General features: G+C 42.0%; 1 long non-coding RNA gene across 1 annotated transcript in view; it reads right to left on the bottom strand.

The window, feature by feature from the left end:
- The window catches only part of LOC131481430 (uncharacterized), a 41,915-nt gene that overhangs the window by 816 nt on the left and 16,362 nt on the right, over window positions 1–24,737 (bottom strand). The window contains exon 2 of the long non-coding RNA XR_009246322.1: window positions 24,113–24,170. This is a non-coding gene — a long non-coding RNA (uncharacterized LOC131481430). The remainder of the gene's footprint in view (window positions 1–24,112; window positions 24,171–24,737) is intronic.

Raw genomic sequence — 24,737 nt, 5'->3', positions numbered from 1 at the left:
TTATTAAGCAATAATAAATTCAATTTTTTTATTTCAAAGTGAAATAATGAAATACTGAAAATATTTTTAAATTATACTTGCATGAGTAAATGTTTCCTACAGCTTATATTGGAATTAAATACAAATAGTATATGATCATATATATCGATAATACATAACATATATGTACATACACAAAAGTCAAAAAAAGTATCAAATACACATACATGTAATTCCAGTGTATAAATATATAAAACAATATATATTTTTTCACTTTTGAGTATGCACACATTAAAACTCTCTACTTTGTTTTTTATTTATTTTTTATGAAATAACATAATTAAATGGAAGTTTTAATTTCTACATAGTAAACTACAACTTAGGACGGAAACAAATGATAGTTTCATAAACAACTATCTTCTTCTGACAATTAGTTGGTATTAGCCAGTAATAGCCTGCCAGCTGAACAGAAGATACACATATAACACAAATGCCATGCTGTAACAAAACTAATCTTTTTTTTTTTTAAAGTGCTCTTTAGCATTAAGCAGTTATCTGGGTTTTTCCTTAATTCAGTTATTTATTTACTACTTTTAACATTAAAACAGAGCTAATGTAACTGATACATATCATTTTAACAGCATGATACTTGTTTTTAATCTGCCCTTTTCCCTGTTATTTTTTTATATGTGATCAAAGTTTTCTTACTTTTTTTCTTAACTCACCAATTTTTTTATTCAGAGAAAATTCATTTTTTTTTTAAATTATATTTCTTTATGTTACACAGTTTCACAGGCTCTGGGATTCCCCAAGCCCCTCCCTGTAAAAAACCCCTAACTTGGTTAGGGTTTTAAATAAAGTAGTGTTTAATTTTGTCAAAGACTTTTTCTGCGTCCATTGTTACTATTATGATATTTTCTTCAGTTTTTGGATGTGGTGTACACTTTCCAGGGATGAATCCTACTTGGTCTGGATGAATGACCTGTCTGATGCGTTTTTGAATTCTATTGGCTAGCATTTTGTTGAGAATCTTAGCATCAGTGTTCATCAGAGAAATAGGTCTGTAGTTTTACTTCTCTGTTAATTCTCTATTTGGTTTTAGGGATTAAAGTGATGTTGGCTTCATAGAATGAGTTTGGAAAGGTTGCTTCCTTTCCTATTATTTTGAAGAGCTTGTAGAGGATTGGGGTTAGCTCTGTTTGGAATGTTTTGTAGAATTCTGCAGTGAAGCCGTCTGGGCGTGGGCTTTTCTTTGTTGGGAGATCTTTAATCACTGACTCTATCTCTGCTTTGGTTATGGGTTTGTTCAGGTCGTCTGTTGCCTCTGAGGTAAGCCTTTGTAAGTGGTGGAAGTCTAGGAACCTTTCCATTTCTTGGTGGTTTTCTGATTTGTTGGAGTACAGTGCTTTGTAGTAATTTCTAATTATGTTCTTAATGGTTGCAGTCTCTGTTGTTACATTGCCTTTTCCATATTTGATGCTGCTAATTCTCACTTTCTCTTGTTTTGTTCTTTGCCAGTCGGGTTAGCGGGGTGTCTATTTTATTTATCTTCTCAAGAAAACAGCTTTTTGCTTCATTGAGTTTGTGTATAGCTTTTATTTCTATTTGGTTTATCTACTCCCTTGTTTTGATAATTTCTTGTTTCTATTATTTTTCAGGTTATTTTGCTGCTGTTTTTCCAATTCTTGGAGGTGTGTGCTTAATTCCAGTAGTTGGTGCCTTTCTTGGGCCTTGACTTGAGCACCAATTGCAATGAGCTTACCATATAACACTGCTTTAGTGGTGTCCCACAAGTTTTGGAATGTTGTGTCAGAGTTTTCATTGGTTTCCATAAATTTTTTTGATCTCATCTTTAATTTCTTCTCTAACCCATCCTTTGTTTGATAACATATTGTTCAACCTCAAAGAGTTTATATATTTCCTGGGACATTTTGAATTGTTCATTTCCAGTTTCATTCCATGGTGGTCTGAGAAGGTGTATGGTATGATTCCAGTTTTTTTCAAGTTATTTAGGTTTGCTTTGTGTCCTATCATGTGGTCTATCCTGGAGAAGGTGCCATGCACTGGTGGAAAAAAATGTATAACCTGCAGCCTTAGAAAGAAAGGTCTTGTAAATGTCTACTAAGTCCAGTTGTTCTATTGTTTGTGTGAGCTCTAGTTTCTCTTTTGAGCTTTTGTCTTCTTGATCTGTCTATTGGTGTTAATGGGTGTTCACATATGGCAGGATTATTGTATGTTCATCTGTATCTCCCTATAAGTCTATAATTGCTTCACATAGCAGGGTGCATCTGAATTTGGGGCATACATATGATGGATGTTAATCACTTACTGATGGATCATTCCTTTCAACAATAGCAAATGCCCTTCTGTGTCCTTTTTGATGTTTTTCACATTGAAGTCTATATCATCTGAAATCAGGACCACTACACCAGCCTTTTTTCTCATCCACTAGCATGAAATATCTGTTTCTATCCTTTTAGTTTCAGTTTCTTAACATATTTTCGGCTTAGATGTGTCTCTTGCAGGCAACATATAATTGGGTCCTGCTTGTTGATCCAATTTGTTAATCTATGTCTTTTGCCTGATGAATTTAGGACATTTATGTTAAGAGTTGATACTGAGAGACTGTGATTTTGTCCTGCCGTGTGTGTGTTTTTGTGAGTGTTGGTATCAGACTGTCTTGCCTTGGGTGGACTTCAGTGGCAAGGTCTTCCCGTGTGCCATCCTTGCTTATGGTTTCCTTCTTTTTCTGGGGTTACCAGATTTCAAAGGAGATTTTGTAGGTCTAGTTTTGTGCTGGCATATTCTAGTTTCTCTTTGTAATGGAAGTTTCTAATTTCAGTCTTGAATACAAGTGAGATCTTTGCTGGATACATTATTTTTGGTTGACAGTTGTTCTGTTTCAGGATTTGACTTAATTCCATTCTCTCTTTGCTTGGAGCGTTTGATCTGAGAAGTCAGCAATGATCTTGATTGGCCTGCCCCTAAATGTAAGCTTGTCTATGCTTCGTGCCAGTCTCAGAATCCTTTCTTTGTATTTGTTGGAGGGGAGCTGAGTATATGGCCTTATTGGCCTTGTTCAAATGTTTCTCCAGCTGATTGACATTCTGCCTATTTTCATTCTGGAAATCTTCCAATTCGGTGATCCTGTCTTCTGCTGCATTAATTCTGTTAGATTGGCTCTCAACTCTGTGCTGCAGGTCAAGGATCTCATTTTTTGACTAAATTTGTTTCTGTGTTCATGTGGCTTTTGTATTCCTTAAGCCCCTCCCATCACTTTTCATTGTCTCTGAAGAGTTATACAATTATTTTTCTGAATTCCTTGTCTGATAGATCATCAATTTCTTCATCTGTCTTCTCTGTGATTGACCAGGCCTTTTGGTGACTTTTTGGGGTGGCACTGGCTCCTTTCTTGGACTCATTTCTTTTCCTGTGACCTCACCCCATGTCTATGAGTTCAGATATTGCTGGCTTCTAATCCCTGACCTCTGCTATCACTTAGTGCTGACCTGAGGTCTTGCTGACCTAGATTATTTTTTTCCTTCCTTGTGGTGCCTGGGCTCCCCTCTCCCTTCATTCTTCAGTCTGTGGTACTGTGGGCTCTTTAAAAGAGGGTGATATTTATGGTACCTATTGGATCTCCCTTTGTGGGGTTCTCGTGGCCCTGGAATTGGTGCGACCCAGTGCTGGGATGTTCAAGTTCCCAGGTTTGCCCACGATCTTTGTTTCTGTGCCTAGTCCCCCTCTCCAGTCCGTCTGCCCTTATCCAAGCCTGACATGAATTGCTTAATTCAGGCACCCTTCGCCACGTTTTGTTCCCGACATCCGTCTGTCCCTCACCTTCTGCTAAGTGTGGACACTTCCCTGTGTTAGTGGCTCCCTGAATTTCACTCACCAGATTTCACTTGAGTCTCTGCAGCCTGAGGCACCCTCCTTTTCCTTCTCAGGATGCTGATCCTATTCATTCATGTCAGTTTTACTGCTGTGTGCTACCTTCTCAGTCCTGGCTGCACTGGGGATTTACCACATGTTCCCTGCAATTCTTTCCCTTTCAGGCTCACTTCAGGCTGCACCTGTCCATACATTTTAGGACCCTCAGTCACATCAGTGTAACTCTGTTGGCCATCTTGACTCCCCTCCCTGTTATTCTCTTAAACATTTGAAATAACATGTTTAAATTCACATTGTACTCAAGATCTTAATTTTTCATTAAGTGATTAAAACAATAGTAAGATGACCAATTTACTAGGCAAGCAGTATAAATATAATGAAATGAAAAGATATGCTGTAATCATATAATTTGCAGACACAGATCATCAAAACTACAGATTATCATCATTCGCTATTTAAACAAGATATAAATCAAAAGTGATAAATCATGTTTGCAGCAATACTGATATATACCACTGTTCCCCCCCCTTTTGTTCTTGCTTGTGATTTTTTTTTTTTTGGCTACTCTACATAACAACTTCATGTTTCTGGATCTGTGTTTAGAATATTTCACTCAACATCTTGGCTTCTAGTTACACTCATTTTGGTATAATACACAGAATTTTGTTTCTACAACTGAATAACAGCCCGTTGTACACATATACTATGTTTTCCTTACTCAATTATCTAATGATGGACACAATTCATTCAATATCTGTGTATTATGAATAGTGCTGTTATAAAAAAGATGGTATCTCTTTAGCACAATGTGTTCATAACTTTCAGAAAATACAACTAGTAGTGATATCATTCAAAATTACAGTAATCTCATTGAAATGTAATTCTTTTAATTTTACTTAAGCTCTTTTAAAATTTTAATCTTTTTTTAAGATTTTTTTTTGTTTTTATTGCAAAGTCAGATACTGAGACAAAGACCTACAGAGAGGAAGATATTCCATCCAATGATTCACTGTCCAAGTAGCCTCAATGGCTGTTGATGCGTGCCAATCCGAAGACAGGAGCCAGGAATTCTTAAGGGTCACCCATGCAGGTGTAAGTCCATGCACCATCCTCGACTGCTTTCCCAGGCTACAGGTAGATAGTTGGATGGGAAGCATGGCTGCTGGGATTAGAACTAGTTCCATATGGGATCCAGCACATTCAAGGCAAGGAATTTAGCTGCTAGGCTACCATGCTGGGCCCAGCAATCTTATCTCCAAACATTTAAAAAATTTTAGACTATTTTTCCCATGCTGACTTAATCTGTAACTCCATCAGCATTGTATAAATATTCTAATTTTTTCCTTCCTCACCAGTATTTGTTACCCTTTCTTCCAAAAAACAATAGCCATTCTGAGAGGGTTGAAATACCTCATTGTGATTTTGATTTACATTTCCCAAATGGTTACGTTTTCAGAACTATCTACTGAGGTCCTTTGATCATTTCTTTACCGAACAGAGGATGTTGATGTTGTTAAGGTCACATGGAGCTTGAAAGATGAAAGTTTCCAATTTGAACAACACATGGAACTTCCTGTGTCCTGATATTTGACAAATTATCAAGAGTGATACAGAGGGCCCAGCGGGGTGACCTAGCGGCTGAAGTTCTTTCCAAGGTGAACGGTTCTAATCAACACAGCTCCACTTCCCTTCTTGCTCCCTGCTAATGGCCTGACAAAGCAGTCGAGGATGGCCTAAAGCTTGAGAAACCTGCATCCACGTGGGAGACCTGAAGAATCTGCTGACTCCTGGCTCTGGATCAGCACATCTGCAGCTGTTACTGTCACTTGCGGAATGATTTATTAGATCAAAGATTTTCCTCACTGTCTCTTGTCCTCTCTGTATCTGACTTTGCAATAAAAATAAAAATAAATCTTAAAAAAAGAGTGCTAGAGAAACCCTAATAATCCAAAAAGCTCATAATACAAGTACAAACTCTCTAGAAAAAAACAAAAACAAAAAAACCTAATATTTCTTAATGAAACACAGCTTTTACTTAGATTTGGGATTTTTTGTTTCCCTGTTTTTGAAGTTTTTATTTATTTGAAAACCAGAGATGGAGAAATTGGAAAAGAAGCCTGGCACAATAGCCTGGGCGTGAAAGCCCTCACATTGCACGCACCGGGATGCAATACACTTGCCAGTGCGTGTTCTGGCTAATCTGATTTCTAGCCAGCGCCCTGTCTGTAGTGTGGGAATGTGGTAAAGGACAGCCAAAAGCCTTGGGACCCTGAACCTGTGTGGTGGGTCAAGAAGAAACTCCAGGCTTCTGATCAGCTCAGCTCCTTCCATTGCAACTCTTTCAGAATGAGAGCAGATGGAGAATCTTTGTATCCCCTTCTTTCTATATATCTGCTTTTCCAAAAATATTCACATATATGTGAATTTTCCATGTTTATTGTGGATGATGTTTACATATGTGATCAGGGTGGGAAGGTTTAAGGGTTAGGGAAAAGTTGATGTGATCATTGTTTCCAAGTTTTCTATTTCTTCTTCCTATGGAACTGGATCATATCCTGGTTGCTTATTTCCCATCTAGCTCCCTGGCATGTGGCCTCGGAAAGCAGTAGAAGGAGGACCAAAGCCATGGGACCCTGCATCTGAGTGGGAAACCTGGAAGAAGCTCCTGGCTTCAGATCGGCTCAGCTCTGGCAGCTTCGGCTATTGCTGCCACTTTGGGTTTATACAAGTGGATGAAAGATCTGTCTCTCCTCTCTGTAAATCTGATTTTTTCCACTCAAAATAAATTAGAAAACACATTTAACAAATTGTACCTTAACAATGGCATTATTGGTTGATTTGTAGTCATCAGAATTTCACTCCTCTTCACACATTACAGCACATTCAGTGTGGGCTGGGTTTAAGAATTGTTACACCAAGAGTAAACATTGTTGTGATACTGAAAACATTATTAAGTGCAATGCATGGTAGAGCTACAGAACAATCCTCATTTAATTTGTGCATCAGTCACAAATGAAATAGCCATGTATTACAGTATAATTATGACTGTCAACTCAAATGATACCTGGTGGGCATGACTAACAGCCAACCTGCCTATGACCTGAGGCATGGCTTAGAGCCGTGTTCGCAGTACTTGACCTGTGACTTGATTGGAGGTTCTAAAGGGACAGACATGCCTTCTAGTCAATTACAGTGTCATTTTTGTGTGGGAGGGCTGTCTGGGACTGCCTTCTGCTATCTTTTTGCAGTGCATGTGAGTAGTGCTCACTTTACAATAAATGGACATGCTACCTCAGACTATCCCCGATGGTTCTTGCAGCCCAAGAACACTGACACCTCATCCCCTTCGTGGTCTCGGACATGTTGGCAGGAAAATCCCTGAGACTCAAAAGCAATAAAAACAGATACCAAAATGGACAAAGAACTAAAAATATTTGTACAAAGAAGATAACCAAAAGACTAATTAATTAGCATAAAAAGATTTTCAGCAAGATTGATCATTAAGTGAATTAAAATGACAACCACTATGATACACCACTTTATATGCATTGCAATGTCCTTCATTAAAACAACCCAGGCAAGGATGGCTCAAGCTGCCTTCAAGCAGCCAGGCCCTGTTCTGTCCTTCCCCCAAACAGCTAAAAGCGGACAGTGGTACTAGAATACCTTTGTTGCACACACCAAGGTCAGGATGGATCAAATTGCCTTTAAGCAATCCTACCATGCTGTGCCCCTCACCTCAGCTAAAGTTAGCCAGTGTGGTGCAGGTTCCAGTTTGGCACCTAGCTCAGGCCAGGATGCCTCAAGCTACCTTTAAGTAGCCAGGCTGGGTTATGCACCTCCCTCCACCAGGCAAGAGGTGACACTGGGTACAAGCTCACATTTATGCTCTCAGCAAAGGCCAAGACATCTGAAGCTACATTCAAGCAGCTAGGCTGCGATGCTTGATTCCAGAAGTAGGAATTGTGGATTGCTCAAGAGAAGGGGTAAGGGTGTGTGTGGGAGGCAGGACCACCGAAGGGGTATGTTGCAGCTGAGGAATGACTTCTGAAGGACTTCTACTAACAAAAGCCACTTAACTTGTAGGTAAATGAGGGGGCTAACACCTAGTGGCTTAGAAGGTAGAACTGAGGAAATGTCTGGGTCAGATGAGTACACATGCCAACATGGGAGACCTGAACAGGAATGGTTTACATGGATTACCACCACCCACCAGTGCACACTTAAGGTAGGGCTGGGGGCCTGTCTGGCAGGGAAAGATTACACTACTGCCAATGAGCTTCATAGAAGGGGAAGATAATGTTAAGTTGGGCTATGATACCAAGAGGCATGCATAAAAACTAGGTCTGGGGGCAGATCCTGTGCAGAATTTGAGGACTCAACCTATGGAACTGCAATTTCTGAAGGTTGGCAGAAGAGTTGAGAGTTGTAAAGAGCTGAGCTACACATGACCATGGAACCCTCTGACACTCATGAATACTGGGATTGGGAACAGAGAACACTGGTCCAGGCTACAGCAAAGAGCAGTCTACTGTGCAAAACAACAAGCAAATGAACCATGGCAGGGGCAAAACACGTATGGGTTATAGGGTGTCACTTTGGGATGCAGTTCCCAACTGGTACATGAGAACTGAATGTGGGATGGGCACGGATGAGATTCACCACAGCATCGACTAGTTTGCAAAAGAGATGGGACTGGAGACAAAACTTATCCAGCAAATGCAACCACCTGTGTGTGCATAGGCTGATGTGGATGACAGCCTGAGCTGAGCCCATACTGGCAAGTACACACACAAGTCTATGATCACCTCAGATAGTTTCTCCAGTGGTATCAACCACTGATCCATTAGATGCAGAACTCCAAAAATGTGGACAAATGTGGAATCTGCTCATCAACTTTGGACTTCATGTGTCAGAACTGGGCCTCCTCATTTGCTGAATGAACATGTTCAGATGCACACAGGGGATATGGCAGTCTGTTGGAGCCTGAAGATGAAGGATGGCAGAACAGATTGGACAACTACCCCAGGCAAGTGTGCAGAGTAAATATCTGGCTGAATGGAAGCTCTAGTTGGAAAGTCAACCAATGGACTATGGAAGGATTTCGATGGAAACCAGTTTAACAGAACCCTCAAAGCATGCTGCACATCAGGGAACCTGGAAAATAATATGACCATTCCATATCCCAGGGTTCTATTGTGTTCCGGCCAGCTAGGCCAGTAACATGGACACGGCGAAGGAACTGGGGATGAGGCACCAACACGGAGACCTGGGATGGTGGAAATCTCTCTCTCCGGCTTCTCTCGAGGCCTGCTTTTATTGCCTCCACTCTTGACCTTTCACCTAGTTCTTGTTTATGCTTTTACCCAACATCCTCAGTAGCAGAATATTGGCTACAGCTGAGTTCCATTAGACCAGGTGCTTTCAGCCCCAAGCCCGTTGCCTGTAGTGCTCAGCTTAACCAGTGCTGACCAACTCCTTAGCCCACAACACTATTGTGGGGATTCTGGGAGTGGCTTTTCTCCTTCTCTCCACCATTCCCCAGACACAAAAAGAAAATTTGGGAACAATGGTCTCATCGACTTTCCCCTAATTCTCGATCCTTCCTAACTTAATCAGTATCCACATGTGCATGCATGCTCCCTTCTCAACTGTGTAAACATCAAAATAAAATGTGAAAAAAGAACCATAAGAAATGAATTACTGTGATTCAAGGCACACATCTCATAGCATATTTTTATGGCAACCAAAGCACACTGCTTTTTGTAACTATACTTTCTATTGCCAATGAGATCTAGTGTTCCATCCCAGTACGTGGTTACTACAGTTCACAATGATAAGGCAACTGGAACGGAGGACCGTGTGCAAAACAACAACAACAACAAAAAAAACATGGAAAGCCTGGGCAACTGGTTTACTCAGCTGATGCTGTACATATACTTAAATACAACACTGTACCCAGTGATAATATTCAAGTACATGTTGATCAAATTCACTGGTTTTCTTTAAAAATCGGAATCATCCCTCACACTAAAATGATCTGTTTAGAAAATATTAAACACCCCAGCTCTAGACAGCTCCTTCATTTTCATTGTACCTAAGTAAGTGTCACACAAGTGGGAGAAAAGTAGCTAACAGCTGGTAGGCATCCTAGGCTTGTTTAATGCCAAGTATGTATTAACAATATCAGTGTGTCAGCATAGTTGCATATTCTTTCTTTCTTTCTTTCTTTCTTTCTTTCTTTCTTTCTTTCTTTCTTTCTTTCTTTCTTTCTTTCTTTCTTTCTTTCTTCCTTCCTTCCTTCCTTCCTTCCTTCCTTCCTTCCTTCCTTCCTTTCTTTCTTTCTTTCTTTCTTATATGTGGGAAGGACTTGGGGCTGTGTTAATCTAGCTGCCAGCAGTGTGGTAGCTGCTGGGAGTACCTGAGTCAGCTTGGACTCAATACTTGGAACACTAGCAACAGCCATTGATGCCAAGAGCTGAGTGAATCCTGGAATTGTGGGCAGCCAGAGCACCAACTGGCAACAGGCTTCACCTGCTAGCTTCACCCAGAGGTGAGCTTTAGAGTCTTGGGGTGTGGAATTGTTACCTAAGGACATTCACGGATAAGGCCACTATATTTGTAGATAAAAAATGAATCCTGAGCCCGGTGGCATGGCCTAGTGGCTAAAGACCTTGCCGGGATCCCATATGGGTGCCAGTTGTAATCCCAGTAGCTCCACTTCCCATCCAGCTCCCTGCTTGTGGCCTGGGAAAGCAGTCGAGGACGGCCCAATGCATTGGGACCCTGCACCCATGTGGGAGACCCAGAGGAGGTTTCTGTTTCTCGGATTTGGATTGGCACACACCAGTCGTTGTGGCTAACTTGGGGAGTGACTCATTGGACAGAAGATCTTCCTCTCTGTCTCTCCTCCTTTTTGTATATCTGACTTTGTAATAAAATAAATAAATCTTTTAAGAAAAATAAAATAGAAGAAAAAAAGAAATGAATCCTGAGGGATTGGGATTCTCAGTGACAGGGCCACTCCACTTGCAGGAAAATGAGTGGACTAAGACATCATGGTTTGGAGAGCAGAGACCAGAAGCACTGTATAGGTCAGACTGATACACCAGCCCATATGGGAGTCCTGAGTGGGAATTCTTAGTAAGGAATATTGATGACCACCACACATGCTAGTCCATGCAAATGTTAGGCCTGAGGATCTGTCTGACAAGGCTAGATCCCACTGCCTTATGAATGTCGGAACAGGGATGGGTCATAGTAGGCAGGGCCATGACATTGGCATAAGGGAGAAACAGGTCCGGGGTAGATTCTGTGGGGCATATATGGGTCTAAACCTGTGGAAAAGTAAGTCCCACTGGTTAGCTCAAAAGCTGGGAGGGTGATGGGTTGAGCTAGGTGTGACCATAGAACCTGTCAGCACTCACAGACAGACACCGAGAACAATTCAGGCAGGTCCATGCTGCAGCACCAGCTTATGCATCCTCATCAGCAAGTGAAGAAACTGGGCCGGAGCATAGATAATTCCAGGCTAGGCTGTCACACCTACCAGTTTTCATGGGCCAGGGATAGGTATAGACTAAGGAGGTCTAGGTTACAGTATCCACCAGCAAGAGTTGGGACTGGGGGCAGGCTGGGTCTGGCCAGGTTCCAACATTTTTTTTCAAACTGCAATATTTCCTAATTGCATTTTTTTTACATTTTGTTATTACTGCTATCATTTTATGATACAGTTCCATAGTCCCTTATCTCAGCATCAATTCCCTTCCCCCCCAACTAGATCCTCTATATCATTACTAACATATAGTTCTTCATACTCAGTCATATGTCCATCATTATGGGCGTGAATAATGACAGTCCAGAATCCTATTGTCAAGATATAGTAAACAGTTTCATTGCAAGTCCATCTTGGTCTGGAAATAAAGATGCATACCACACTGCATCCTCACATCTGGATGTTAATCTCCATTTCTAAGCAACTGTACATCCCCTTATATGAAAAGTCATTATACAAAATCACAAATATATGACTCAGCAAAGATGGCTGACCTAGGAGGACAGGCATAGGGGAGGTTGAAATGTAGGAGGAATAGGGCGTAGCTAAGGGGAGTGCGGCAGACCAGAGGACTGCAGGGAAGAGTGCCCAAAGCTCCCTGGACACTGAGCAGCCAAGAAGTGCCACATAATTTGGAAGGAATCTGGAGAAAAGAGGCAGGGAACACAGCAACCAGCTCCAAACTTGGTGAGTTGCACCAGGCGGGAGCCTGGGTGGGAATCCCAGCCAACCGAGAGGAAACAAAGAACTGGACAGCTTTCAAATACCCCTACCATCAGCAGCAGTGGTCCACGGGAGGGATAGAAGCTCCAATGGGGGGGAACCAGGGGCACACTTCCTGAGAGCGCCACATAGAATATGAACCCGCTAGTACACCTACCCCAGCAGAGTTTCCAGCGACCAGCAGAGTTTCCAGCAACCAGAGCTGTGGGAGTGCTTGACGCACTAGGCGGTGTGGGCCTAGAGAGGAATCTGGCATGGAGGATTCTTGGAGCCACGGCGCCAGGACACCCAGGGTCCCAAAAAGGCAGGGGTGGCTTGGGTGAGGGGCCCCTCAGATCTTGCTCCCTGAGACCCACACGGAGCCTGGTCCTGCTTGGTGTCCCTTCCCCTCCCCAGCAGAATTCTCCAAGACTGAGGCTGTGTGATCACCTGACACTCCAACTGGTGTGGGGGCTCAGCGGACCACTCCTACAGGTCCCCCAGCAATGCGACGTTTGGGGCGTGTGCAGCCTCACTGCCTCTGTGGAACTGCTCATGGCAGCCCCTCAGCACACACGGAGCCTGCATTTTGTGTCAGGGCAGGGAGGACTGTACCACCCCTGAGGACTCTGAAGCAACACAGTGGTGTCACACTTGGGGAGTGTGCTACTTCACTGTCTCAGTGGAACTGCCCTCAGCGGCCCCTCAGAGTACTGGTGCCTGCGTTTTTTTGTTGTTATTGCTGTTTGTTTGATTGTTTGTTTATTTGTTTGTTTGTTTTGTGTCAGGACAGGCTCAGGCTGCACCACAACTACAGGCTCCAAGGCAGTGGTCCCAATGCCTGCAGCTTGAGCTCTTGGTGGCCTTTTGCACACCCCCTCACAGGCCTGAGGGGTGCTGGGATCTCCCAAATCTGCCCAGACCAGAGTCACAGAGCCCTGAAGTTACAAAGTGCTGCTACTACACCCTACCCTTGAAGACACACAAAGGGCACGCCACAGCCAACAGACCTTAGAGAAACCCAACCACAGAGGGTTATATGCATACAAGGGCTAACAAAGCTACCCTACCTCCCAATAGAACTCAGAGAAATTATCTTCCATACTCGAACCAAAAAGCAGTAGTAGACTCACACCTACTCCAGACTATTGCACTGCACCCAGAAACAGAAAAAAACAAATCAGAGACACCCCAAATCAACAAGAAACAACAATGCAATGGAAAAAAATATATATATATAAAAGTAATGGGCCCATTGGCGTGGCCTAGTGGCTAAAGTCCTCGCCTTGAAAGCCCCGGGAATCCCATATGGGTGCTGGTTCTAATCCTGGCACCTCCACTTCCCATCCAGCTCCCTGCTTGTGGCCTGGGAAAGCAGTCAAGGACACTGCACCCACGTGGGAGACCCGGAGGAGGTTCCAGGTTCCCGGCTTCGGATCGGTGCGCATTGGCCCATTGCGGCTCACTTGGGGAGTGAATCATCGGATGGAAGATCTTCTTCTCTGTCTCTCCTCCTCTCTGCATATCTGGCTGTAATAAAATGAATAAATCTTTAAAAAAAAAAGTAATGATCCAGATGAGAGAGCCAACACCCCACCAAAAAAGGACCAAAAGCCAATATCTGTTTTGGAGATGTGAGATGAAGACATGGAAGTTCTACCAGACAAGGAATTTTAAAAAATATTAAAATCTGTCAGAGACAATGAGAAGAGTTTGGAAGACTTCAAGGAATTCAAGAACCAAATAGTCACAGAAATACAATAAATGAAAAGCAAATTCTTGACTTACAGCACAAAACTGAGAGCCTAACGAAAAGAATAAATACAGCAGAAGTGAGGATCTCTGAAATGGAAGACACGCAAAATGAAGATACCCAGCTCATTAAACAGCTCAAGACAAGTCTGAATAAAGCCAATAAGATCATACAAGAAATGAAAGACAACCTGAGAAAATCAAATATTAAGTTTATTGGCCGTCCTGAAGGAGCAGAAACAGAGCCAGGAATGCAAATGGTGCTCAAGGAAATTATACAGGAAAACTTCCAAAACACTTGGAACATGAACCCAGCTCAAATCCAGGATGGTCAGAGGACTCCCAGAAGGTACGACCCAAAGAGATCTTCACCCAGACATATGGTGCTCAAGTTCCACTCCAACAAAGACAAAGAAAGAATCCTGAGACAAGTACGAAGCAGAGAAAAGATCACATACAGGAGAAAACCAATCAGAATCACTGCTGACTTCTCTGAAGAGACCTTACAAGCAAGAAGAGATTTGACAAAGATCTTCCAAATCCTGAATCAGAACAATTGTCAACCAAGAATAATGTACCCAGCAAAGATCGCATTTGTATTGGAGAACGAAATCAGATACTTCCATAGCAAAGAGAAACTAGAAGAATATGCCAGCACAAAACCAAATCTACAAAATCTCCTTAGAAATGCAATAAATCCAGAAAAAAAGGAGGCAAATCATTACCAAAGAGGGCTAACAGGAAGGTCTCCCCACTAAAGTCCACACAAGGAGGGACAATTACACAGATATCAACACCCACAAAAACACATACGTATAACAGGGCAAAATCGCATCCTCTCAATTTTAACTCTTAACACATATGGCCTGAACTCACCAATCAAAAGGCATAGATTAACGGAATGGATCACCATACAGGACCCAACTGTCTGCTCCCTATGAGGGACACATCTAACCATAAAAGACTGTAAGAAACTAAAAGTGAAGGGACGGAAAAAAGATATTTCATGCCAATGGATGAGAAAAAAAGGCTGGGGTAGCTGTCCTAATTTCAGATGAGATAGACTTCATTCTGACAAACCTCAAAAGGGACAGGGAGGGACATTTTATATTGGTGAAGCGGATTGATCCATCAGGAAGTAATTACCATCATGAACATAAATGCACCAAATTCCAACATGCCTAGCTACGTGAAGCAATTACTTACAAACTTAAGGGGAGAGATAGATATACACACAATAATTGTGGGTGATCTTAACACCCCACTAACAACAACAGACAGATCAACAAAACAAAAACCCAACAGAGAAACAACAGAGCTCACACAAACAATAGGACAACTGGACTTGGTAGACATTTATACAATTTTTATCCATTTTTATATATTTTTTCAGCAGTGCATGGCACCTTCTGCAGGATCGGTCACATAATAGGACACAAAGCAAACCTATATAACTTCAAAAAGATAGAAATCATACCATGTACCCTCTGAGAACACCATGGATGGAAACTGGAAATCAACAATTCAAAATGAACAGGAAATCCAAATTAAAACATCAATGAGGTACCACCTGACACCAGTAAGATTGGCCTACATGAAAGAAAAGCACCAACAATACTTGTTGGTGAGGTTGCAGGGAAAAAAGAACCCTGCTCCACTGCTGGTGGGGCTGCAGGTTGGTACAGCCTCTATGGAAATCAGTATGGAGAACATTCAAACAACTCAAAATCAACATACCATATGATCCAGCAAAAGCACCCCTAGGAATATATCCAAAACAACTGTTTCATGAGAAACCAACATGCACCCCTATGTTCATAGCAGCACAATCAGTAATTGCAAAAACATGGAAGCAACCAATATGCCCATCAACAGAGGATTGGATAAGAAAGCTATGGTTCATCTACTCCATGGAATACTACTCAGCTATTAAAAAAACCAAAATGCACTTCTTTGTGGCCAAATGGGCTCAACTGGAAACCATAATGCTAAGGGAAATGTGCCCATCACAAAAGGTTAGATACCACATGTTTGCCTTAATGTAAGATGACATGATGTCAATATGAAAAGCAGCATATGTAAAATGTAATATTATCATGAAAATAGACATGAAACAGCTGAGTGACAGCCTATGGCCATTTTACGGTGTATAGAACCATGTCATGTATAAACCAAAGTTGAAGTGTTGGTTGAAGGAGTCTCAGTATGTGGTAAAGAACCTGGATTATTTTTAACATGTTGGTTGCTCAATAGTATGCCAATTAATTCCATGATGTTGTAAATTGATGTTGCTGTTATGTTGGGGTTTTTAATTGATAGGGATGATGCTCTCCCAGCTCTACTTTCAGACCAGAGATGGTCTTTGCAACAAACCGTTGAATTTGTCTGGGCAATAAGATGCTGGACTCTATGCTTCGTATATGCTGGCAATGAAAGAATCTCAACTGATTTTGAAATATGGTAATGCAGCAGGTGTAGGAATCCACCATGAGGGAGGGAGGGTTTGGGGAATGGTGAGGGAAATCCCAGTGCATGTGGGACTGTGTCACATAATACAATGTAATTACTAAAAAAATCAACAATAGAAAGAAAAATAGAAATTTACAATGCCATGAAGCTACATGATATGTTACAAGATATGACAGTCTCCATTACACAACAACTGTACATCCCCATAATTGAAGTCATGATACAAAATCAACAATAGAAAGAAAAATAGAAATTTACAATGCCCTGAAGTTAAATGACATGTTACTAGATATGACAGTCTCCATTACACAGCTACTATACATCCCCTTAAATGAAGAGACACAAACAAAACCAATGTCCGGGAGAGAAAAGAAATTAAGAACACCATGAAGTTAAATAACATGCTATTAAATGACTAATGTGTAGCTGAAGAAATGAAAATCAAGAACCTTCTTGAAGAAAATGATACCACTGTATGATCTGCAAGTCATTGAAGAATTTATTCAGAAGAAAGTGTTTTGAAGAGATGAAACCAACAGAAAACATCGAAAACCATGCAATATAGTTTCTGCTGATTTTTCTTGGTGAAATGTCTCTTCTAGACAACAAATAGATGAGTTTTGTTTTTTTTAATCCAGTCTACTAATCTATGACATTTGATTGAGTTTAAGCCATTTACATTCAGAGTTTAACACACATGGATGGTGCTTTGGTCCTGTCATTTTAGGAATGGGTTGTTCATTGGTTTAGTCTTCTGTTGTCATTTTACTGGGAAGTTCTTCCCATTTGCCTTTGGTTTTGGTAGGTGCTATTCCTCTTCTCTGCCAAGAGAATATCTTGAAGTATCATTTGTAGGGCAGGTTTGGAAGAAGCAAATTCTTTTAGCTTTTCTTTACTGTGGAACAATTTTATTTCATTTTCAAAGATGAAAGAAAGCTTTGCTGGGTATGTTATCCTAGGCTGACAATTTTTTCTTTTAGAATCTGGAATATGTCACTCCATTCTCTTCTTGCCTGTAGAGTTTTCTGTGAGAGATCTCCTGTGAGCTTAATTGGCATTCCTTTATATGTCAATTGAATTTTTTCACGTGCACATTCAAGGATCTTTTCCTTATGTTCAATTGAAGAGAGCTTGATGATCATGTGTCTTGGTGAAGATCTCTTTTGATCAAGCTTGTTGGGAGTTCTGTGCCCCTCCTGGATCTTGTTTCCCAATTCTTTCTCCAGATTAGGAAAATTTTCCTTTACTATTTCATTAAATACGTTTGCAAACTCGGCTTCTCTTTCTGCACCTTGTGGGACTCCCATAACTCTTATATTTGGCGTCTTAATAGTGTCTTTCAATTCTTGAATACTTTTTTGGCCTGATCCAGCTCTGCTTCCAGCTTTTTGTTTGCTTCCCCCTGATGACAGGAAATATCTTCCAATTCTGAGATTCTTTCTTCTTTCATTTGGATTTTTTGTTTTGCTTCATTCTATTTTGGAGACTCTCCACCGTACTTTTAATTTGCTCTGCTGTGTTCTTAATTTCTGATATACCAGCCTTGATTTGCTTTGTTGCTTCCTTAAATTCTTTGAATTCTTGCATGAGCTTCTCATTTTTGATCAGAATCTTTAAAATGAGTCTTATGGATTCTGTGTGCCCCATTTTCTGGATGTCTTCCTCAGTTAACTCTGGGGTTGGCATAGGGTTTTGCTCCTTTGCAGGGGAGTTTTCAATACTATTCATTGTGCCTTTGTCTCTTCTTTTGCTCTTGGTCATTGTACTTCTGGTTAGCAGAATCTTCTCCTCAAGGCAGGTTTCTAAGCTGTGTCACCCACAGGTCTACAATGTAATTTTACTTATTGTAGTTGGTACACAACTTTTTGCTTGCAGCTACTTGTGCCACAACCTCCAGCAAGTTCCAGGTCTGAGTACTTATGTCAGATTTACACCGTGGTCTCTGCAGCCCCAGCTCCTGGATCACCACTCTCCACCTCCTGTGATACCATGCTGAGGCTGCACTGTGGTCTCTGCAAACTTTCTCCCACTTCCAGTTGGAGCAGGACCTAGGATTAGAGTGACACCAGGTGTCATTTATAGCTAGGTTGTCGGTGGCGCTGATCTTGCTAGAACCTGTTGGTGTTAGCTCTGGGTGCCACACAAACAAATTTTGAACCTTATGATGCCACAGCTGGTATTATTTTCCTGCGGTACTAGTGCAATCTACTGACAGTTCAGTCAGACAGTTCTCATGAGCTCAGCACATATGCAGTTCACTGTTGTCCTCTGCAGTCCCAAAGCTATTCCCACAGTGCGCAAAATGGCGCCTGATGTACCACCACTACAGGTCTTGATCTGCTGGCCTTCAGACCTGAGAACTTCCCAAATCTGCCCAGGGTGGAACCCAGAGAATGCCACATTGTTTTTCCCCACAACCTCTCCAACAAGTGTTGTTGGTGCTTTTATTCATATGGGTCAGTCTTACTGGGGTTAGGTGGTACCTCATTGATGTTTTAATTTGGATTTCCCTTATTGCCAGGGAACTTGAGCATTTTCTCATATGTTTATTTGCCATTTGATTTTTTCTTTTGTGAAGTGTTCGCCCATTTCCTGTGCCCATTTCTTGAGTGGGTTGCTTGTTTTGACATTTTGGTTGTTTTGTAGTTCTTTGTATATTCTGGAAATTAGCCCTGTCACCTATGTCGTGCACGAAGATCTTCTCCCATTCTTTGAGTTGCTTTTTTAATTTGTTGATTGTGTCCTTCGCTGTACAGAAGCTTCTTAGTTTGATGAGGTGCCATTTGTTTATTCTGGTTTTGATTGCTAATGCTTTTGGTGTCATTTTTAGGAATTCAGGACCTACCCCTAGATCTTGTAGAGTATTTCCAACATTTTCTTCCAAAAGTTTGAAGGTTTCTGGATGTAGGTTTAGATCTTTTATCCATTTGATCTTAGTGTAAGGTGAGAGATGTGGGTCTATCTTTTTGTTTCTGCAGGATATCAACCAGTTGTCCCAACAGCATTTATTGAACAGACGTTCCCATTTGTCTGGATTGTCGTTTGTCTTTTTGTCAAAGATTATTTGGCTGTATCTGTGTGGGTTCCCATCTGGTGTTTCTATTCTGCTCCATTGATCTTCTTCTCTATTTTTTTGCCAGTACCAGGCTGTTTTGATAACCATTGCCCTATAGTATGTCCAGAGGTCTGGAACTGTGATTCCCCCTGCTAACTTCCTGTTCTTGAGAATGGTTCTAGCTATTCGTGCTTTTTTGTGTTTCCAGATGAACCTTTGAATCATTGTTTCCAGATCTGTGAAGAATGTTTTGGGCAATTTGATTGGGATTGCGTTGAATGTATATATTGCTTTTGGCAGTACAGACATTTTAATGGTATTGATTTTACCTATCCAGGAGCATGGGATGTTATTCCATCTTTCGAGGTCTTGTTCGATTTCTTTTGTAAGCAGTTTGTAGTTTTCTTCAAATAGGTTTCCTACATTTTTGGTTAGGTTTATTCCCAGATACTTCATACTTTTCTCAGTTATTTTGAACGGTATCTTGCTGGCTAGGTCTTCGTCCATCTTTGGGCTATCTGCATACACTATGGCTGTTGATTTTTGTTCATTAATTTTGTATCCTGCCACCCTTCCAAACTCTCGTATAAGATCTAGCAGTCTCTGTATTGAGTGTCTTGGCTCTTCTACGTAGAGAATCATGTCATCTGCGTAGTGAAAGCTTGACTTCTTCGATTCCTATTTGGATTCCTTTGATTTCTTTTTCTTGTCTTATGGCCTCAGCGAGTACCTCTAGGACTATGTTGAATAGTAGTGGAGAAAGCGGACATCCTTGTCTTGTTCCAGATTTCAGTGGGAAGGGTTCTAGTTTTTCTCCATTCAGTATGATGCTGGCATTGGGTTTTTCATATATTGCTTTCATATATTGCTCTGTCTCTGCTCCTGGTCAGATCAAACAGACCAGCAGGATGAACAGGTTTTTGTCTGGGTACACCTCCCTAGCAGACAGTGAAAGTCCCTTCCCACCTGCTTGCTGATGGATTTCTGGCTGCTGGCAGAGTTCAGATCTCCATGCTGCTAGAGTATCAGTCACTGCTACACCACACTGCTGTTCCCGCTGTTTTGCTGTGTCTGTCAGTCTCCAGGTACCCCTCTGCTGTTGTTCTGTCCTTTCCTATTTCCTGAAATATGTCCTCTCTGCTTCATCCTGATAAAATATTTTTCCATCCATTTAAACATGTCCTTACCCTAATCTGCCATCTTGCTACTCCCCCATGCTCCAGCATTTGAAAGCAAAGCCCAAGACACGTGAGAGACTATGCCAAACTGTGTCAGAGAAACCACTGACACAAGCAAATCTATGGCTGGAAACAGGACTGGATGGGGAGCTAAGGGTATATACCCTGGCTGAGTTGTGCTTCCTACCAGTAAGTGTAAGGGCCAGAGTAGGGGCTATCTGGTCACGACATGGCTGCAGTCTCTTTTGGCACAAATGTGGACTATGTCTAATGTATGCCTGAAGGAGTTAGACTTCAGCACCCACTGGTGCTCGTGAGAACAAGGCTTAATGTAGGATGGAACAGACTACATCTCTCCCTGCTCATCTATGTATGAGCTGGATCTGAATGTGGATTTCTTGGGCTGGGCTGAAATACCCAACAGAAAAAAACAGAATGGGTTGAAGGCCAATCAGGAAAGGCCACTGTTCCTGCTAGGACAGGAGATGAACAAAGTAGGGCTGTGCCATGAACCCACTGATCTGGCATTGGGATAAGCTCTCATGGAGGACCTTGTGCGATTTTTCTGTTGGGTCACAGTCCCTGCAGGTGAGTGCAAGAATCACAACAGGGAGCAGCCTAGAACAGGCCAGGTTATGGTACCCAAGTTCATACCTTTGGCTCCGGTCTGGGCCAAACCAGGCTAAGCCAGTTCATATCATGCACTGGCAAATCTGAGAGCCAGAATGGTATGTGGATCATGCTGATCTGGGCCACAACACCACACAATTCACATTAGGGGTGGGACTTTCTGCTGGTTGGACTAGCTAGGCATATCTCCCACATATGTGAGTTTGAACTGGGAGCAACCTCCATCAGCCAGGCTGTAACACTCAATGGCAAATGCCGAGGTGAGTTGGGATATGCCAGACTGGGCCACAGCACATAACCATCACCAGTGAGAGACCTATGGGAGAGACCCAGCACATAACCATCACCAGTGAGAGACCCTGCAGGGGGCTGCAGGGAGAAACCCTACTGAGCCACTACTCCCACTGATGAAAGTGAGAGCTGGTATTTGGGAAGACCAGTCTGGGCAGGGCTATAACATCTGTGGCCTGCCTGTTTAACGGAACAGGGAAAATGCAAGGTGGGCAGACTTTACCTACTGGTTAATGCACAAGCCAGAGTGGGTGAGAGTTTGGTTGGATGGGCTTTGCCACAGTATCACTTAGCAAATGATGTCTCTGGCAGAAGTGGTGAGGCAAATTCCTCAAGCTAAACTGCAGAAACTCCTGAAGAATGCAAGATCCAGGAGTGGGAGAGAGCCCATGAGGGAAACAGTGAGTACCTCTCTGATAGACTGCAACACTCGTTGGTATGTATAGAAGAGAGGACTGGAAACAGATCTGATCCAGCAGTATCAACAACGAACATGTTCATAAGCTGATTGGGGTGATGGAATGTGCTGGACCCTCTAGTGGCATGCACACACAAGAAGCAGGTCTGGGATTACATCAGATCAAGTTTCTTTGGGGATCCCCCAACTGAATCACTGGATTCAGAACTCCAACCATGAAGAGAACTGCAGGTTCCATGGACTGACCATGAAGTGTATTTGTTAGAGCCAGGCCTCCTCAGTGGCTTCGATAGAGCAGTGAACAGCATATTCAGGTGCACATGGAGGATATGGCAATACATTGGAGCATGCAGAGGACACACTTGGTACCATAACAGAGCACAAACAACAGAACAAACCGATCCACTACCCGAGACAAGTGCTGCAGGTGAATACGTGGGCAAACGGAGACTCTAAGTTGAACTATATCAACCAGTGGATTCAGGACAAAATTCATTGTGCCTCAAATGGCAAGACTGGCAGTAATTCCAAACTGTTGAACTATCAAAAATTCATGAGCACGACCCTGACAGCATGCCCCACATCAGGGATCATGGAATGGTTGGGAGGCTGGGTGTGGCTTCTCCCTTTATTTCCTTCCTTCCCCCAGATACAGGCAGAAAAAAAAAAAAAAGAAAGACAATGTGGAAATGGTGATCTCACCTGACTTCCTGTAGCCTTGACCAACCACCCTAAACAACAATGTAAAAATCACCAAAAATGAAAATAATTTTAAAAAGAAATTAATCAGTCCCCAATCTACAGAGTATATAGTGTTTTTTTTAATTCCATAAAAAAAGCAATGTACTTACTTAAATGTGAAAATTACAAAGCAACAATCAAAGCCAGCCAGACAGAAAGACCTTCCCTCCACTTGTTTACTCCCCATGCGGCCACAAGAGGCAGCAAGGTCCAGGCCAAAAATAGGAGCCTGAACTCCATTCTGATCCTCCACAGGGGTGCAGGTGTCCAAGGAACTGACACATTTTCTGCTATCTCCCAAGCACATTAGCAGGGAAGTAAATCAGAAAGTAAACATCAGGGACTTAATTGGTCCTTACATGGAATGCTGGCATTGCATGCAGCAGTGTAACATGTTATTCCAGAACATGCCACATGAATTATTTAAACAAACAAATCTGGTAATCAAAAGTCAGGTTGTTTTTCCCACTGAACCTTCTTCTCATCCCATACCTGATATCCAATAACGTTATTTGGCATTTTGTATAATGTAAATGCCACTGCTGGAAAACTAACCTTGACCCTAGATGGAAAGATACTTACACTGCTTTTACAATGTCACTATTCACTTAACAGGATGAATGACAGAAAAACAGATGTTTTGTGCAATATTTTTCTGAATGTGTTTCCTAGCTGTGGCTGTGTCAGACTGACTCCAGGTCTCCCTCTTGCATCTCACATGTGGGTGGGACATATGCAAGTACTTATGCCACCACCAGATGCTTCTCAGATGCATTAGTAGGAGGCTGGATTGAAAGGGTGGAGTAGCCAGGACAAGAATGTGGTGCATTGTAATTACATGCATTCACCCCACCATACTGACACATCCTTACACGGTTTTACTCATTTTAATACCGTTGTCAACTTATTGCCAATATATCTCAGACAGGGTAAAATCACAGTCATCTAGCAGCTTATGTCCTCACATTGAACATGCTAGGATTCCATATGGGCACCAATTCAGATCCCGGTAGCTCCACTTCCCAGCCAGCTCCCTGCTTGTAGCCTGGGAAAGCAGTTGAGGATGGCCCAAAGCCTTGGGACCCTGTACCTGCATTGGAGACCCATAAGAGTATTTGGGCTCCTGGCTTCAAGCACGGGCCATTTCAGTCACTTGGGGAGTGAATCATTGGATGGAAGATCTTCCTCTCTGTCTCTCTTAATCTCTGTATATCTAACTTTGCAGTAAAAATAAATACATCTCTTTAAAAAAATAAATGTTTAAAAATGTACAAATATATATAAAACAGAAGTCCTGGAGAGGAAGTTTCAATCAGCCTTGACAGTTTCAATGTATAGTTATCAAAATTTTACCTTCGTTATTTCACTTTTTTTTAATTTTAACTTAAAAATTCTCATCATGCTCCCCAAATACAATGTAAAGCAAGCTGAGAAGTAAACAAACAACTTACTGAAGGTGTGTTGGTGTTCTCCAGCCTGGGAAGCATGTAGCAGGCTGCAGGGCTGTACCTGCAAGAGAAGGTGGAGACAGGGAGTTATGCATTGGTCTTGATTGTTCCTAGCCTCTTCAGTGGTTCCTACTGTGCTAAGCAACGTCAACTTGGAGGCAGGCACAGTGGCTGCAAAATAAAAGGCTTCAGCTTTCCTGGGCAAGAATAGTGCCTTACAAGTGGCAAGAAGGCATCCTTGATTCAGTAGCAATAATTTCAATAATTGGCAGTGATTAAACTCAAGTAAACATTAGGTCAATGGAAACAATTACTATTTATTTTAAAATGTTACTGGGACTGGCACTGTAGCCTAGTGACTAAATTCCTCACCTTGCACATAAAGGGCTCCCATATGGATAGTTGTTTATATTCTGGCTGCTATATTTCCAATCAAGCACCCTGCTTGTGTCCTGTGAAAGCGATCAAGGACAGCCCAATTCATTTTGAGACTGCGCACATATGGGAGACTCTCAAGAAGCTCCTGACTCATGGCTTCCATTTTGGCTCAGCTCCGGCCACTGTGGTGACCTGGTAAATTAGACAGCAGATGGAAGATCTTTCTGTCTCAGCTACTGTAAATCTGACT

The sequence above is a fragment of the Ochotona princeps genome, chromosome 11 (assembly GCF_030435755.1).
Source record: "Ochotona princeps isolate mOchPri1 chromosome 11, mOchPri1.hap1, whole genome shotgun sequence".
Classification (NCBI taxonomy): domain Eukaryota; kingdom Metazoa; phylum Chordata; class Mammalia; order Lagomorpha; family Ochotonidae; genus Ochotona; species Ochotona princeps.
Note: the sequence above shows the minus strand (reverse complement) of the source record. Positions and strands in the feature narration are given on the sequence as shown.